The sequence below is a fragment of the Leptonychotes weddellii genome, chromosome 13 (assembly GCF_054177405.1).
Source record: "Leptonychotes weddellii isolate Sample4059 chromosome 13, ASM5417740v2, whole genome shotgun sequence".
Taxonomy (NCBI): Eukaryota; Metazoa; Chordata; class Mammalia; order Carnivora; family Phocidae; genus Leptonychotes; species Leptonychotes weddellii.
This window is the reverse complement of record NC_138381.1, coordinates 29,919,430-29,938,095: the sequence shown is the minus strand read 5'-3', so window position 1 is coordinate 29,938,095 and position 18,666 is coordinate 29,919,430. Positions and strand designations below refer to the sequence as shown.

At 37.7% G+C, this 18,666-nt stretch overlaps 1 long non-coding RNA gene across 1 annotated transcript in view; it reads right to left on the bottom strand.

Moving 5' to 3' along the window:
• The window catches only part of LOC115937077 (uncharacterized), a 438,465-nt gene that overhangs the window by 174,799 nt on the left and 245,000 nt on the right, over window positions 1–18,666 (bottom strand). Inside the window, exon 2 of the long non-coding RNA XR_014139484.1 lies at window positions 930–995. This is a non-coding gene — a long non-coding RNA (uncharacterized LOC115937077). The remainder of the gene's footprint in view (window positions 1–929; window positions 996–18,666) is intronic.

Here is an 18,666-nt window from a genome sequence, read left to right as displayed (position 1 = left end):
GGGAAAGACATGGCAAATAAAGTCCCAGATCCACTCTGCTCTTGTTCTCCAATGATCTCCCATTGGCCTCCCATTGGCCAGACTCAACCAACGGCCTAAAGGGAAGAGAGCCCACTGAGGTCAACCTCCTGCAATTCAAAACAGGGCAGAGACTGAGGAGATCTCAAAAGAAGAGAAAAATATCTAGCACAACTATTGATTTTCTATTAATTCATTGATTTTCTTTTTATCTTACAACATTCTTCATGCATCTCTTTACAAAAAAAAAAAATGCCTTTTCATCCCAATACAAAATTTATTCTATCATTTTAAGATTAAAGTCCTCAGTGGAACTCTTTCATATGATCACAACCCACAAGAAACCCAAATGATCTAAAATATGGATAGAAATTTAAATTTTTCAAATACCTTTTATAACTTCATCATACGGAGATACAGTAATTTGATGAATGGGGATGGAAAGTATCATGATCTTCATTTAGAAATGAGAAGAATAAAATCAAGGTAGTTAACTGACTTGTCTGAGATGAAAGCAATGACAAGAATATAGCTCTCTCAGTTTTCCTTTGTCCACTTTCTTAAAGGCTCCTACAAAAAACTTGGAACAAGCCTGTAAAGGCCTCTATATGCATACGCAGAGAAGCATCATTTGGACAATGGGAATTTAATCTACATCACATTATCTCATATACTCAAGTTTTTGTTCATTCAACAAAAGTGGGTTGCTTACAGGAATGTATACATGCAAGGCCATAGGCAGTCTAGTATGATAAAAACAAGAGAAAACAACAGAGAATGTTGGAGTACCTGCAACGTATTTGGCTTTATGGTAAGCATTTTACCCATCTTACCTCTTCATATCATGTCACAAAACATGATATTTACTATGAGTGCATATGCAATACAATGAGAAGCATGAAGTGACTTACTAGAATGAAGAGATAGGGCCAAGGGGCTCCTTGCCAATTTCGCCAGAAGGGACAAGTCATCTGGACCTTGAAGAAAAATGAAACATGAATAGAAGGTGAGGTTATGTGAATATGGTCATTACATGTAAAGGGAATTTTATGTGCCAAGTCACAGAGGTTGGAAATCTTATAGAAACATGTAGAAGTTGATTTAGGAGGAAAAAGAGTATTGAGGGAAATTCTTTAAATAAAGATAGAATAGCATTCTGAGGCTAGGCTATGGAGGGTCATAATGTTGGCCAGAACATTTTGGCCTTTATTTTGTGGAAAAAGTCACTGAAGGCTTTTGACCAAAGGTGTGATATGGTCACAGCCACACTCAAAGTCTCTTACCCAGAAATAGACCAAAATGGGTGGCCCCTTTGGGGCACCCAAAATTGGAAATTCTCCTCAGTCCTTCTTCTATTTTTTTTTTAATTTTCTTTTTTTTATTGACAAGAATCTCACCCAGTCTTAGGTTTTGCTCACTAGACATGTGGCAGTGATGTTTCTCACATTTCCACGTGTGTTCATCTCCAGATCGAGTCAACTGTCTGGTCAACATCCACTCTAGTTTTTCAAACTAATTTCAAATCAGTATGTCCAAGTAAATTCATACATACATATATAAAATATGGCTCCCTTCTAGATAAGCTCCTTTTCTATAATCTATTCATCATCTCTATCAACCAAAGTTTATAAGCCAGAAACTAAGAGTCCTGCTAGATACCTTCCCTGTCTTGTATATCACAACTCATCACCAAATTTGCTTCAAGTGATGGTTGTCTTATTAGTCCCTACTCTTTACTGTCTCCATGACCTACAAAACCTTTTTCTGTTAGTCTTTGAATGGCTTCTAACCACATACTTTCAGAATTTCATTGCCCATCATGTAGCCTTAAATCCTCAGTGCTACAGAAAATTGAGGAGACAACAATCAATGGAAGTAATTTATATAAACAAGAGATCTTTTTGTTTTCAAAAGATAATGGAATTTGTTTTAAACTAAATATCTGAGTAATAAGAATATGTATGTCCTGATGATTCACCTACTGAGGCAGGGACTGTGCAGTGTCAGAGTTCACAGAGGATTCTAACTCATCTTCTAAAGACAGAAAAATAATAGAGCACAGAGACCTAATTTTTCTTCTTTCTTTTCTGCAGTGTCAAATGCCACTTAGTATATTGTGGAAAAGGTTCTTCAAAATCTTACTAGCAATGATTAATATCTTTAAACCTGATATTATCAGAATACTTGTCTTCACATAGCATGGCAAAAGAGCTGTGCTAAGTTTCTCCCCTGGAAAATATTGTCTCTAGTTTCCAAAACCACATTTGCCAGAAATGTATCTGGGGTTGAACAGCAGACTGTATTGTAGGTTCTGAAAGGAAGAAAGTTCTGTGATCAATCAGTGGGTGTTTGCCTATCCCTGTGGAAAAAGCTTTCCTCGCTCTTATACTAGAACAGTTTAATTCTACCAACAGTTAACTGGGATTTCATAATACAATTAAAATTGATAGAAGTTGAAACCTCTTATAGCGTTGATCTGAAGAGGAATGTTATTCAATGATATTTTGCTGTGAATGGGAAATAAAACTAATTCATGGTGATCAGTTCAGAATGGGAAAATTAGTTAACATTTGAAGGAAAGTTCTACATCTTGCACAAAATAACCTGGTTTATTATAAAACTAAACGTCGGTCTTGTTGAATTGAGCTCTCTGAATAGATATCTCAGGAGTCTTTTGAATTGCCAGAACTGAAACTCATAAACATTCATTAATAGAGTACTTTGGGTAATATTTTTCCCTTTTCTGAAACACTGCAGTTTCTGTAAAAAAAACATTTTTCCATATCAGAAAGATAAATCCTGATACTGGAAGCAATTAAGGAGAGTAGAGAAATACAGGTTTCAAATGGTATCTCTAGTTACCAACTGGTAGAGAAGTAATAAAAGAGTTTTCTGAGGAGTTTGCAGCATTTTTAGTCTCAGGATAAAGAAGAGCAGACTGGAAATTGTTATTTTTTTTTCTTCCCCTTTACCATTTTAATTCCACTTTTGTCTTTCTGATCAAAACTAAATCTAGAACTGGAAATTCCTATACATTAGAAATGTTGACCTAAGACTTAAACACTTCTGTGAAGAAAAACTGTGCTCATGCTTCATCACTGTTGAAAGCTTTCAAAGTAATTGTAGTTTCAGAAAGAGATCCATTTGACCATGGCAAAGAGAGGGTTTGGTTATTTGTGGCTTAATGCTGGCCTTTTTTATAAGTCTTCCTCATATATAGGACATTTGGAGACAGCTAGACTGAGTGTGGTTCTATAGCCTGCTTCAGGGATTCCCAGACTGGGTTCACACGATAGAAGCCAGTCTCCAAAATAGAACTTTCATGAGATTAAGAGACTCACTAAAGTGCAAATGCTTTACAAACGGTAGACATGGGGCTAGAACCCGCTGCTCTGAAACACAGTCCTCAAGTTTTCCTACTATTCCTTGCTAACAGATGTCACTCATTCTTTCATTCATGAAATAGTGATTAGTGTGGGTTTGTGGCACTTTTCTAAATGCAAAGGATATGGCAATGAAGAAAGCTCATAAAACCCCTGTCTTCCTGATGCTTGCATTCTGAACAGGGGAGACAAGTAAAATAGATAGTGTAAGTTCTGTAAATTGTTTGTATAAGTTCTGGTATATAGTGGTATGCGCTAAAGAGAAAAGTCTGATTAATTAGGTAGGGGGATTAAGAGTTTGAGGCAAGGAAATTTTTTTTTTTTAAAGATTTTATTTATTTGACAGAGAGAGACACAGCGAGAGAGGGAACACAAGCAGGGGGAGCGGGAGAGGAAGAAGCAGGCTTCCCGTGGAGCGGGGAGCCCGATGTGGGGCTCGATCCCAAGACCCTGGGACCATGACCTGAGCCGAAGGCAGACGCTTAACGACTGAGCCACCCAGGTGCCCCGAGGCAAGGAAATTTTAAACAGAGCATTCACAGAAGGCCCCAGAAAAAAAAAATGGCATTCAAATAAAGACTTGAAATCAGTGATGAACAAGCTTTGGGGATAACTGTGAGACAGAGTCTAGGCAGAGGAGGAAGCAAATATAGAGCCTCTGAGACAGGAATGTGCCTACTATCAGGAAGAGCAAGAAGCCAGGTGTAGCTGGGGGATCTAGACAGAGAGGGAAATGGAGGAACCTTCTCATAGAGTCTTGTCAAAGGACATTCGTTGTACTCAGAGTTAAGAGGAGATGCTACAGGAGTATGTACTTCGAACAGAGAATGACGTGATCTCTGTTTTAGAGAGATCTAAATGTGTTTTAATGTGATCATTCTATGCTCTGTCTATAGTTTTGAGAATAGACTCAGGAGAGGCAAGAGAAAAAAACCAGGATGACTAGGTTGAAAGTAATCACAAGAAATTGGTTTGATTCGTTTGATAAGATTGGGAAGAGGGAAAGTGGCAAGGAGAAATTGAACACTGGATACATTTTAAACTGTCAGAATTTGCTGAATCATTGAATGTGGAAGATGAAATAAAGGAGAAAGAATGGCTTCAAGATTTTTGATTGAGTATCTGGATGGATGGAGTTGCTATGAATTGAGATGGAAAAACTGTAGGAAGAGTAAATTTAGGGTTGCAATTAGGCTAGAAATATAATTTGTAAGTTAGAGGTTAGTAGTGTCCCCACTGAAATTCATGTCCTTCCTGGAATCTCAGAATAGGATCTGGAAATAGGGTCGTTGTAGATGTAGTTAATATGTGATCCTACTGGAGCAGGGTGGACTCTTCATCTATTACAATTTGTGTCCTTGTAAGAAGAAAAGATACAGACACACAAGAAGAATGCCATGTTACACAAGGGCAGAGACTGAGTAATCCATCTCTAAGCCAAGGAACACCAAGGATTGCCAGCAATACTAGAAGTGAAGGGAAAGGCATGGAACAGATTTTCCCCTAGAGCCTCCAGACAGAGCATGGCCCTGCCAACATTTTATTTCAACTTCTAGCTTGCAGACCTGTGAGAGAATAAATTTCTTTGTTTCAAGCTACCTAATTTATGGTACTTTATTACAGAAGCCCTGGAAACTAATACATAAGTCACCAGTGTACAACAGTTATTTAAAGTCAAGAGACTAGATGAAATTCCCCAAGGAAGTAAATGTAGTTAGAAAAAAAGGTGAAGTCCAATGTCTGAACCGTGGGTAACACTAGCTTTTAAAAGTCAGGGAGATGAGGAAAAGAGGTAGCCAGTGAATTAGGAGAAAACAAAGCCAAAGTGGGATCCTGGAACTCAAATGGACAAAGTGTATCAAGAAGAAAGAAATGTGGGGGCGCCTGGGTGGCTCAGTCGTTAAGCATCCGCCTTCGGCTTGGGTCATGATCCCAGGGTCCTGGGATCGAGTCCCGCATTGGGCTCCCTGCTCGGCGGGAAGCCTGCTTCTCCCTCTCCCACTCCCCCTGCTTGTGTTTCCTTTCTCGCTGTCTCTCTGTCAAAAAATAAATAAAACCTTTGAAAAAAAAAAAAAAGAAATAAATGTGTTAAATGCTGCAACTAAGTAAAGTAAAATGAAAATTGAGAATTGATCATTTAGTTATGTAGGAGTCACTGGTAACCTTGACACTGAATTAAGTTATCATACTGAAAATTACCCTGACAATTTTTTTTTAATTTCCAAAGATAATGATTTATACAAGGTGATATAATTTCCAAGCAGACAGCTAACTGACAGAGATGATAAGATAGGAAATGCAAGATGTAGTGATATTTTCATAAAAAAGCAAACTTAATTCAAGATGAGGAATCCATAACTGTCTATAGTACTCACAAAAAGGAGTTGAGAAAATACCCTAAAAATCTTCTACCATTTCATAAATTTGTATTTGAAAGGGAAACTGTCTATATTTTGACTGCTCCACTTTCCCTTTTTGTTATAAAATAGAGGAGAAAAAACAAAGGAGAAAAAACAAAGAGAGCCACAAATACAAAAGAAGGCAAGAAAGTGAGCCTCATATGGGACCATTCTCTTTGTTGTCCCCATGTGAGAACTGTCAATGATAAAATGCAGAACACCAACGAGACGTCTTTGTCAACAGCACTGATGTTCCTCACTGTAATTCTCTGCTTTGAAACCAATCTGCAATTCTCCTGACACCAGTTTTCAATTTATGACCCAGGTGGGCTGGTCTCTGAGGAAGGCCAGCCTATATATGCAGTAGCTGAAATAACTAGTTGGGGCTAGTTAATGAAACTGAGAATGTCATGGGCTGGTTAATATTCATATATTTGAAGGGAGCATCTCTGTTTAACCTCAGGGCTATATTTCATTAGATTTATGCACTGTAATGCAATACCTGAACGCTGAATGAAACTGGTATTGTTTTGTTAAATACTTGCAGTTTTCATTTACGTTTCAGATGAAAATCTGTCCAACTTTGGCATATGTAAACCTGTTCTCTCAGCTACTAAAATTTTTCTTATTGTGGTCACTGTGTCCTAATGCAGTAACATAGATAATTCACTTGGATATTAGAATAAAACTTTTTTTTTTTTGTGCCTCCACAAGAGTTAGTACAGCTCTTTGTCCAAAGTCTTAGGCAGTTGTAACAATGAAAGTAATGATTGCAACAGGGTCTGCAGACATATATTTGTGCCAGTGGCATGCAGGATGATAGGGGCAGCCCATGTGTCCCGGAGAGAAAAATTACACTAGCAGAGGATGCAACACATATTGCAGGTTAAGGTAAATGAAGAATGCTGTCCTTGTTATTTTGTTGGACAGAGAGATACTGAATATCTTTGTAAGCAAGAGTCCAGAGGGTGGACCTCAAATTTGGATTGCACTGGAATCAAGTGAGGAGCCTATTAAAAGATACTAATGTTGGAGGCCTGGGTGGCTCAGTCAGTTAAGCATCTGTCTTCTGCTTAGGTCATGATCCCAGGGTTCTAGAATTAAGTCCAGCATCAGGCTCCTTGCTCAGCAGGGAGCCTGCTTCTCCCTCTGCCTGCTGCCTCCCCTGCTTGCGTGCACTCTCTCTCTCTCTCTCTCTCACTCTGACAAATAAATAAAATCTTAAGAAAAAAAAGATACTAATGTCTAAAGCCGTCCAAGCCTCTAGGCCTACTAAGTTATAATATACGGCAGTAGATCTTCTGTATCTGTGCCAGAAGTAAGATGGTACAGACAATAAGATACTTCAGGAAACATTAAGTAGTTCTGGGGGAAACCGGCAATGTTTTCTGCCTCTGTCTATTATGTTTAGTAGACACTATTATGTTTATTATTTCACCTTTCTTGTTGAAAACTGGAAAGAACACAGAGTCCTTCATGTGAATCCTGTCACTTTTTGAGGTACAAAAAAATGTGAGGGAGTTAAAGAATGGGTCACAAAACTGTCACCCCTAGAGATGCCATGCACACACACAGACTTCTAAAGTTCCATTACAAAATACACTTTGGAAACACTGAACACATACAACCCCACAAACACTTTGAGAATCCAAATTACATGTTAATTCATTTCAGATTAGGCAGAACACTACAATTTAAAAATCATTTTATCAGTTCACCTCTGTTTAAACTAGTGTTTCCAACATTTGTCCACGGAATCATCATTTTTCCTGCATATCTTCAGCACAGTTTGGAAAATGCCACCTTTGGCGGAATTTCTGTTCTATTAACTTGTTTTTTTTTTTTTAAAGATTTTATTTACTTATTTGACAGACAGAGACACAGCGAGATAGGGAACACAAGCAGGGGGAGTGGGAGAGGGAGAAGCAGGTTTCCCGCTGAGCAGGGAGCCCGATGCGGGGCTCGATCCCAGGACCCTGGGACCATGACCTGAGCCGAAGGCAGACGCTTAACGACTGAGCCACCCAGGCGCCCCTCTTTTAACTTGTTTTAACATTTGACTTTTGATTCATGAATTTACCTTATCTTTGTTAGTTTTTAGAGTAAATGCGTCCAGATGAATATACTAAGCCAGGTGCCTCCAACTTAAATGCACACAGGGTTCAAGGAAGTAATAAAAGGTGTAAACTGAGCTGGCTGCCAGTCAATAGGCAGTGGTGGTGTCTATGGGTAAATGGAGAGTTTCTTATTTGTCCACAGGTACACAGTCTTCTTCTAACAACACCAATGCCCGCCCCTCCTCCCGCCCCTTCTCCCTTCTTTCCTTCCTCCCTCCCTCCCTTCCTTCTTTCCTTTCCTTCCTTTTCATTCTTATCTATATGTCTCTCTGTCTGTCTATCTATCTACTTACCTACCTATCTGGAGAAAGAGAGAATTTACTAACACAACTCAGGCCACGGGCCTTCATTTTCAAATTCTATTTTATTTAAAACCAATTTAATTAACATATAGTGTATTATTATAGTGTATTGTATAGTGTATTAGTTTCAAAAGTAGAGTTTAGTGATTCATCAGTTGCATATAACACCCAGTGCTCATTACATCACGTACCCTCTTTAATGCCCATCACCCAGTTATCCCATCCCCCCAACCACCTCCCCTCCAGCAACCCTCCGTTTGTTTCCTATGGTTAAGAGTCTCTTATGTCAAACCTTATTTTAAATCAATCATCAAGCCTTGTCATCAAGGCTAAGAATTCCAATATGTTTTTCTTGATGGCATTCAATTACTTGTTTATTAACAATTTTCATAAAATTTTCATAAAAGAAGATGACCAATATTGTAAATAATGGATAAGCCATATAGATCCATCCTAACTACATTACATGACAAAATGATTTTTATATTTTATGTTTACCTAATATAGTAATACTGATATATTCTGATACATCCAAAATGTCTACTTCCCTATGGGAAAACAGAGAACAAGCAAGGTAAAGAAAACTTTCAAAACCTGAGGCTATCAGACTATGTACTCAAACCACCCACATAATTAAAATGTGCTCATTCGATCCCCATAGACAGTAAGTGTAACAAACTCAAATAAGATGTCCCCAGAACTTATGCAGATCTAAAGAAAGATCTGCTTCAATTTCTTCCAATGTTTAAATATTTAAATAACAGGTCTTACCCAGAGAGAAAGTAGAAGCTAACCCAAGAGCCAGAGGGAGTTAGTGCCTTCTTATACTTAGAGGTCATAGGGCAAGGAAACAGCAGACACTTGAGAGGAAGTGAGAAAAAAATACATATAAATATATTTGTCAACTGTGTTTAGAGGGTGTGGAGGGAGGGGAGTTTGGGAGGAAATAAAAGGTAGCAGCTGTGGCAAGCTTTCCTACATGGGGAAAATGGCTATGGGAAGTAAAGTGTCACAAAAATAATTAGAAGATAAAAAGCCTTCTTCTGTGCGATGGAGTATTTCCACCCTTTCTGGCCCAGAGGGAGCAAGAGAAGTCAATCTACCTGCACTCCATTTGTGTTGAGCTTTTTTGGTGCTTTATCTTGAAAATGTAACATTCCATTAGCACGTGCCTTTGAGAAATCAGCAGGACAGCTGAGAAGGAACTCTGCTCTGAGAAATGTGCCATTCTAACATTTACATTCTTGGGCCTCTTATGTGTCACGTCTCATAGGGCAAGGTTTTACCATTTTAGCCTAAACTGCATTGTTCAGTGGGTAATACTGCAAGCTGAAAGGAAGCACTTAACATAAAAAATGGTAACAATTTGGTCAAAGTCCTTGTAAAAATTTTAAAGACTTTTTTTAAAAAAAGGCAATTTTAGATTCACAACAAAATTAAGAGGATGATATGGAAATTACTTATATACTTCTAACCCCCACATAGGCACAGCCTCTCCTATTAACATCCCCCACAATGGTACAACAGTGCCTTTTTTTTTTTAACCAAGGATGAACTTACATTGACACATCATAATCACCCAAAGCCCATAGTTTAATTACCATTTACTCTTGGTGTTGTTTATTCTCTGAGTTTAGACAAATGTATAATGGCATGTATCCTTCACTGTAGTATCATGTAGAGTATTTTCATAGCCCTAACCATTTTCTGTGCTCCACCTAGTCATCCCTCCCCTGACTTCACCTCCTGGCAACCACTGATGTTTCTACTGTTTCTACTGTCTCTACAACTTTGCCTTTCCAAGAACATTAAGTAGTTGGAATCATACAATATCTAACCCTTCCAGCTGGCTTCATTCGGTGAGTAATATGCATTTAAATTTCCTCCATGTCTTTTCACAGGTTGGCGATGCCAAACTGTCTTCAGAAACAGCTGGACCATTTTGCATTCCCACCAGCAGAGAAGAGAGTTCCTGTTGCTCCACATCCTCATAAGCATTTGATGTTGTTAACGTTTCAGATTTTGGCCATACTAATAAGTGTGTAGTGGTATCTCGTTGTTTTAGTTTGATTTCCCTGGTGACATATGATGTGGAACATGTTGTCATGTGCTTATTTAGCATCTGTACATCTTTGGTGAGATGTCTGTTCAGGTCTTTGGTCCATTTTTTAATTAAGTTGTTTTCTTATTGTTGAGTTCCATTATATTTTGGATAATAGTCCTTTATCAGCTGTATCCTTCACATGGCAGAAGATGTTAACTTTTATGAAGTCCAGCTTATCTATATTTCTTTCATGGATCGTGCCTTTGCTGTTGTATCTAAATCATCATTGCTATATCCAAGGCCACCTACGGTTTCTCCTATGTTATCTTCCAGGAGTTTGCATGTTACAATTAGGTCTTGATCCAGTTTGAGTTAATTTTTGTGAAGTGTGTAATGTCTATGTCTAAAATCAATATTTTCATTGAAAATGTCCAGTTGTTCCAGTACCATTTGTTGAAAAGATTATTTTCACTCCATTGTACTGTGTTTTCTCCTTTGTCAAACATTAGTTAATTATATTTATATGGTTCTATTTCTGGGCTCTCTATCCAGTTCCACTGATCTATTTGTCTAGTTTTCACCAATACAACACTGTCTTGATTACAGTAGCTTTACGGTAAGTCTTGAAGTCAGATAAGAATCAGTCCCCCAAATCTGTTTTTCTCCTTCAATATTCTGTGGGCCAGTCTGGGTCTTTACCCTCTTCACAGAAACTTTAGAATTAGTTTGTGAATAGTCACAAAATAGCTTTCTGGGATTTTGATTGGGATTGCATTGAATCTACAGATTAACTTGGGAAGAACTGACATGTTGACAATAGCAAGTCTTCTTATCCATGAACATAAAATATTTCTCCATTTTAGTTCTTTTATTTCATTCATTAGAGTTTTGTCATTTTCCTCATATAGATCTTATTAGACTTATACCTAAATATTTCATTTTGGGGGTTGCTAATGTAAATGGTATTGCATTTTTAGTTTCAAATTCTACTTGTTAATTGTTGGTATATAGGGAATTATAGACTTTTGTATATTAACCTTGTGTCCTGAAACCTTGCTATAACTGCTTCTTTACTTTCAGGAGGTTTACTGTTGTTGTTGATTCTTTCAGATTTTCTACATAGATGATGATGTCATCTGTGAACAATGAGAATTTTATTTTTTCTATCTCAATATACATACCTTTTAGTTCCTTTTCTTGTCTTATTACATTAGCTAGATCTTCTAGTAGGATGCTGAAAAAAAAGCAGTGAGAGGGGAAGCATTCTATAGCCCTATGATTACGTCTAAGTATTTTAGTGAGTATATGCTTCTGGTCTGTATACATCACAAATGTTTCCCAGGTTTTTTCTTCCCTCCTGAAGTGTGACAGGATGGATAGACTTGGGTACATCCTTTTTCCCATGTGGAGGACTAGAGCTGACTGGTGTTGCTTATTTCTCTTCCCTCAGGTCAGTCTCATAAAAGAATCCAGCAGGTAGGTTCTGGTTAACTAGTTTCTCCTGAAGGTAGATCTTGTTAAGAACAGAGAGCTCTGGTGTGTTTAGAAATGATTCTCTTTCACCTCCCTCTGCCAAATGGATGAGTGGATTTTTCTCTGATATTTACTCGGGAAACCTGATCAAGTTCTTGGAGGTAAATCTCACACTATTATGGCAGCATCCCTATGACTGGATCCCCCTAGAATTTTTAACTCATTGTCCACAATGAGTATGCAGCAATTTACCATTACAGTTCAGGTTTTCCTACCCAACACTTGTTTCTTTAGTGATTTGTATTTGTGACTCTCTGTATCCACCTGCCTGTCTCTCTAATCTTGAAGGCAGCAGTTTGCCCTGTGTTCTCCCCTCTCTTATGAATAAGAGTTGTTGATTTTTCAGTCTATTCAGCTTTTAACTTTTTGTTAGCATAAAGTGTCAACTTCTGAGCTCCTTATATGTGGAACCAGAATCCCAAGCCCATTTGATTCTTTTTAAGTCAACCACATATTCTTAATGGACCTTTTGCAACATAACAAATTATTCTGATGGAGAGAAGGATTTTGAGTCCTGCAGTGGCATCTCACACATAAAATAATAAGGATTGTGAAAAGATAATCAGAATTACATAGAAGAGACACTGAGCTACAGTTAAATATGTGACACCACCGGTGTTCTGCAATGAAATAACGGTATATAAACAAGCATGATTAGACTGTTTTGGTAATATCTGATGAGTTTAAGGTAAGTGAAATGGGTATAATTGTGTCCAAGGTCCCATAGTGCCTGTATATCCCAAGTTCCCCTCTTTCTTTTCTTCTTGTTTTCCTTCTCCTAGGAAGTTTTGAAAGCCAAAATATCTGACATCAAGGTTATTTTAATGTCTGACAACTAAGCCATGACATACAATAGAGTGAACCATCAAAATATATTCTCTCCAGTAGTAAATGTTTTATGACATTAGTTCAACTGATCATAACCTACTCTGATCATTACAGATCATTTAGTATTCTGCCCTCAATGTATCTCTTTAGCACCCAAAAGGAGGCTATTTGGTTAAACTGGGTAAAGTACATGGGTAAAGTAAACAGATATTAAAAATTGCCACTTTGGGATATCTCTATAATGTCCAAGAAGTGAAATTACTCCAGTGCTTTCTTTGCACATGAGTAGGTCTTCAGATACATTGTCCCAGTATCTTATTCCATTTTGGCTGCTGTGATAAGTTACCATAGACCAGGCAACTTAAACAAGGGAAATTTATTTCTCACATGTCTGGATGCTGGAAGTCTAAGGTCAGGATGCCAGCATGGTTGGCTTTTGTTGAGAGCTCTCTTCTGAGTTACAGACTTCTCCTTCTGTCCTCTTGTGGCAGAAAGCAAGCAACCTAGCTTTCTGGTCTCTTCTTATAAGGGCACTGATCCCATTCATGAGGGCTGCATCCTCATGACCTAATTAGTTCCCAAAGGCCCCTCCTCTATATATCATTATATTAGGGTTTAGGGATTTCAACACAGGAATTTTGGTGGTAAACAGATATGCAGTCCATAACACCCAGGTAGGCTAGGAAAGATTATGTGAATAGAAAACATGCTTACATTGAGGAAGTAATTGTACTTGTTTTGGGGTCCTCATAGGTCCTTTTCAATAATGTTTGTGCTTTTATCATAGGATTAAACATTTACCTTCTTTTGTTTCTAGCACACTAGGCTCTGGACACTCCCATGAACACTGCCTTGGAAGCACAGGGTACCACAGATAATAAAAGTAAGAACATCAACTTTTAGGTCTTTATCACTTATTTCTACCATAGTGAGAATTAAAACTATTGATTTATTTTCTGAGTTCACAGGAATTGTGATTATTGAAAATATTTGATTGAAAAATGGTGTCCCTGAAAATATAGATTTCACACATTAAAGAGTAAACAGAAGTGATAATTTTAATAAATGCAGAAATATAAAGAAATTGTTGTGCTTTGTGAATTAGATATTACAATTTCATGTTGGGTCTCTCTTGGGTATAATCTGTAAGGAAGATCTGTAAATCCTTTGTCCAATAGCAGCCTGATTTTCATTTTACTTTTCTCTTTCTCTTTTTCCTTTTGTTAATGAACTCTTTGATAAGGAAACAATGGGAAAGGAAAAGATAAAAGAAACTGCAGCTCCATCAATTTTCTCATTGCGTCTCATTAGCTAAGAGACCAATGTTAGTACCTTTGTGATTTTTGCAGTATTGACTTTAGGCTATTTTCAATTTGTGAAAATAAATTACTTCCCCCATTTCTCTTTGTTTCTTCTGAATAAAAGAATCCTATGGACCCAAGTATGGTAATGGGTTAACAATATTTAAGATACCTCTTACTGATACCCATAATAATGTTAGAGATTGGAATAACAGTATTAAATCCCTTGTAATCTGCCAGTTTTGCTATTTGTACTTTGTCTTATGTTTTTAGTTATATACATGTAGAGAATTGTTTAATCTTCATAGGGATTCATTCCCTTTAACTTAGATAATAACCTTCATTATTTGTAATATTTTTAACTTGAACTATATTTTAACTGATATTCATATAAACGACCAGGTTTTTTTGACTAAGACTGTATCTAGTATAATTTATCTATATCTTCACTCTCTGTTCTTCTGTTATCACATGTTCTGGATGTGTATCTTTATTAACAGAAGGCAGTCAGATTTTTAAAATTTCTAATCTGAGAATGACTATATTTTAATGAGAAGCTGTTAACATCTATAGCACTTACTGATATTTAGGCATACCTTGGAGATATTATGGGTTCCATTCCAGACCACCACAATAAAGCAAATATCACAACAAAGCAAGTCAGGTGAACTTTTTGGTTTCCCAGTGCATATAAAAGTTATATTTATACTATAACATAGTCTATTATGTGTAGAATAGGATTACGTATAAAAAAACAATGTATATATCTTAATTTAAAAATACTTCATGGCTAAAAAATGTAAACCATCACCTGAGCTTTCAGCAAGTCATAGTCTTCTTGCTGCGGGGAGAGTCTTGTCTTGATGATAATGGCTGCTGACTGATCAAGATGGTGGTTGCTGAAGGCTGGGAGGCTGTGGCAATTTCTTACAATAACACAACAGTAAATTTTGCTTTGTCAATTGACTCTTCCTTTCACAAATTATTTCTCTGCAGCATGTGATGCTGTTTGATAGCATTTTACCCACAGAATTTCCTTCAAAACTGGAATCAATCGTCTCAAAACCTGCTGCTGCTTTATCAGCTAAATTTATATAATGTTCTAAACCCTTTGTTGTCATTTCAACAATCTTCACAGAATCTTCACCAGGAGTAGATTCCATCTCAAGAAACCACTTTCTTTGCTCATCCACAAGAAGCAACTCCTCATCCATTTAGTTTCATTGTGAGATTTCAGCAATTCATTCACATCTTCAGGCTCCACTTCTAATTCTGTTGTCTTGCTATTTCTACCACATCTGTAGTTACTTCCTCCACTGAAGTCTTGAACCCTTCAAAGTCACCCATGAGGGTTGCAATCAACTTCTTCCGGAGTCTTATTACTGTTGATATTTCGACCTCTTCCTATGAATTGTGAATGTTCTTCATAGCATTTAGAAACCTTTCCAGAAGGTATTCAATTGACTTTGCCCAGATCTATCAGAGGAATCGTTACCTATAGCAGCTACAGCCTTACAAAATGTATTTCTTAAATAATAAGACTTAAAAGTCAAAAATACTCCTTGATCCATGCACTGAAGAATGGATGTTGTGTTAGCAAAAATGAAAACAACATTAACCTCATTGTTCATCTCCATTAGAGCTCTTGGATGACCAGGTGCATAGTAAATAAGTGGTAATATTTTGAAAGGACTCTTTTTTCCTGAGCAGTAGGTCTCAACAGTGGGCTTAAAATATTCAGTAAACCATGTGTAAACAGACGTGCTGTCATTCAGGCTTTGTTGTTCCATTTATAGAGCACAGACAGAGTAAATTTAGCATAATTCTTAAGGGCCATAGGGTTTTCAGAATGGTAAATGAGCACTGGCTTCAATTTAAAGTCATCAGCTTCATTATCCCTTATAAAGAGAGTCAGCCTGTCCTTTGAAGCTTTAAAGTCAGGCACTGACTTATTCGTAGCTATGAAAGTCCTAGACGGTATCTTCTTTTAATTTAAGGCTGTTTTGTCTACATTGAAAATCTGCTGTTTAGTATAGCTATCTCCATTAATGATCTTTAGCTTGATCTTCTGGATAACTTGCTGCAGCTTCTACATTAGCACTTGCTGCTTCACCTTGCACTCTGAAGTTATGGAGATGACTTCCTTCCTTAAACCCCATGAACCAACCCCTGCTAGCTTCGTACTTTCTTTCTACAACTTCCTCACCTCTCTCAGTCTTCACATAATTGAAGAGAGCTAGGGCCTTGCTCTGGATTAGTCTTGGGCCTAAAGGAATGTTATGGCTCATCTGATCTCCTCTTTAGACCACTAAAACCTTCTCCATATCAGTAATAAGGCTATTTTGCTTTCTTACCATTTTTGTGTCCACTGGTGTGGCACTTTTAATTTTTTTTTCAAGAACTTTTCCTTTGCATTCATAACTTGGCTGTTTGGTGCAGGAGGCTAGCTTTTGGTCTATCTCAGTTTTTGACATTCCTTCCTCACTAAGCTTAATCATTCTTAGCTTTTGATTTAAAGTTAAGAGATGGGTGTCTTCCTTTCACTTGAACACTTAGTGGCCACTGTAGGGTTATTAATTGGCCTGATTGCAATACTGTTATATCTCAGGATATAGGGAGGCCCAAAAGAGGGAGAGAGATGGGGAAACAGCTGGTTGGTGGAGCAGTCAGAACACACCCACATTTATTTATAAGTTCACCATCTTATATGAGCATGATTCATCGTACCCCAAAACAATTACAATAGTAACATCAAAGATCACTATTCACAGATCACTATAATACATATAGTCCTAATGAAAAAGTTTAAAATATTGTAGTAAGTACCAAAATGTGACATAAAGACACAAAATGAATAAATGCTATTGGAAAAATGGTGTCAATGGACTCACTCAACACAGGGTTGCCACAAATATTCAATTTGTAATAAAACTCAGTATCTGAAAAGGCATAAAGTGAAGGACAATAAAATAAGTTATGCCTGTATTTGTATTTGTTCAAACTAGCTTATTTTGTATCCTCTTATTTCAATTATTTATTTCTTCATTTTCTTTTGTCTTTTAGTGAATTTATCACATATTTGTTATTTTTATTTCCTAGTAATATATAATTTTATATTCTATTTCTTTTATTTTAATGGTTGTCCTTAAGTTTTTAAAACACATACTTTTCTTAAGAATGTTGAAAGCTACATGCACTTATTCCACCTTATCAAAATAAAGCTCTACATTTGCTGACCTGAAACACATTCCTGACAAACCTTTAGGCTGTCTTTTACTATAAATATGTTTACAGTAAATGTGTGCTCTCTAAGCAGTTACTGGATTCAGCCACCATTAATCAGGTTTTCTGTTTCAGCACAAATTGTTTCTAAAGAGTTCACGACCTTTCTTCCATATCACATGATCCATATGCCAAGTATCAAAAATTCTGTCTTAAGAGACTTCTGCAAGATGATGGCATAGGAAGATCCTGAACTCACCTTCTCCCATTAACATACCATATCAACAGCTCCATATGGATCATTTCCCTCTGAAAAAGTTTTGAAAACTAGATGAACTGATTTTCCACAACAAAGGACAAAAAGATCACATCTAAAGAGGTAGGAAAGGCAGAGACACAGTCTCACCAAAAACCCCACCCCTGGCATGGAGACACACAATAGGAAGGAATCTCACCCATCTGGCACTTCTTCCCGAAGGAAGAGGGGCTGGTGCCCCATATCACATGCCCCAACCTCTGGGAACTGGAGAGACCAGCCTCCAAAACATCTGGCTTATAAAACCAATAGGGCTCATGTCCAAGGGACCCAAAATGCAATAGGAAACTGAGATTTCACTTTTAAAGGGCTCACTTATAGTCTCCTTTGTCCCAAGACTCAATGAAAAAATGCCAGTTTGAAAAGCACTTAGACTATATGTGAAAGAGGTTAATTTCCTAACCTAAAAGCATGTGCTGGAGGGGCGGGGTAGAGTTGAAATTCTCCCTAGAGATGGAGACACTGGCAGATGCTAGTTTAATTCTTTATTTTTTTTCCTAGATGATGGTTTTGAAGTATCTACCCACCCTGCTGGCACAGATGGGTGAACTGAGACATGGCACCCTCCTGCCATGTTTCAGGCCATCATGGCACTGCTCCATTGTCTTGCTGAAGCCAAAGCATGCTGGCAGTTGTAGAACTCCACCACTCCCTTTCTGAAGCCAGCAAGCTTTCCTTGCCCCCTACACTCTCCACCTGCCCAGCTAAAGTCATGAGGTACGTGAAATCCACACAGGTGACCTTTGATCACCTGGCTTTGGTGGCTAAGGGAGCTAATGTTCCTGAGCTATTTGGCAATGTAACAATTAGTAAGAGTTCTTAGCAGGCCATCACTCCCAGGGCACAACACAGACAGAAGACAGAGACAACCCCAGTTTTGCCATGAAACAGGTCTATCTGTTTAGCCTGGAGCTCCAGCCTGAGGTATAGGCATAAGGTTTCCCACACATCTAGAGATTAAAGAAGTAGGCCAAGGGAACTTAAGCAGAGAGACAGTGTCATTGTACCTTGTTACACCTTGACAAGACCTCACAGAAAGGAGATTATCCACTTGTTTGGAACCCTGATTTTTGCAACTATTTCTCAGAGGATACCTCCAGATCTCCTGGTCTGGAGGTCAGCAGTCATTACAATTGTGGCCTCACCAGACTGTATATACTTGCATACTTTGAAAGCTGCTGCCTGAGAGTAAGGCTTCCAAAC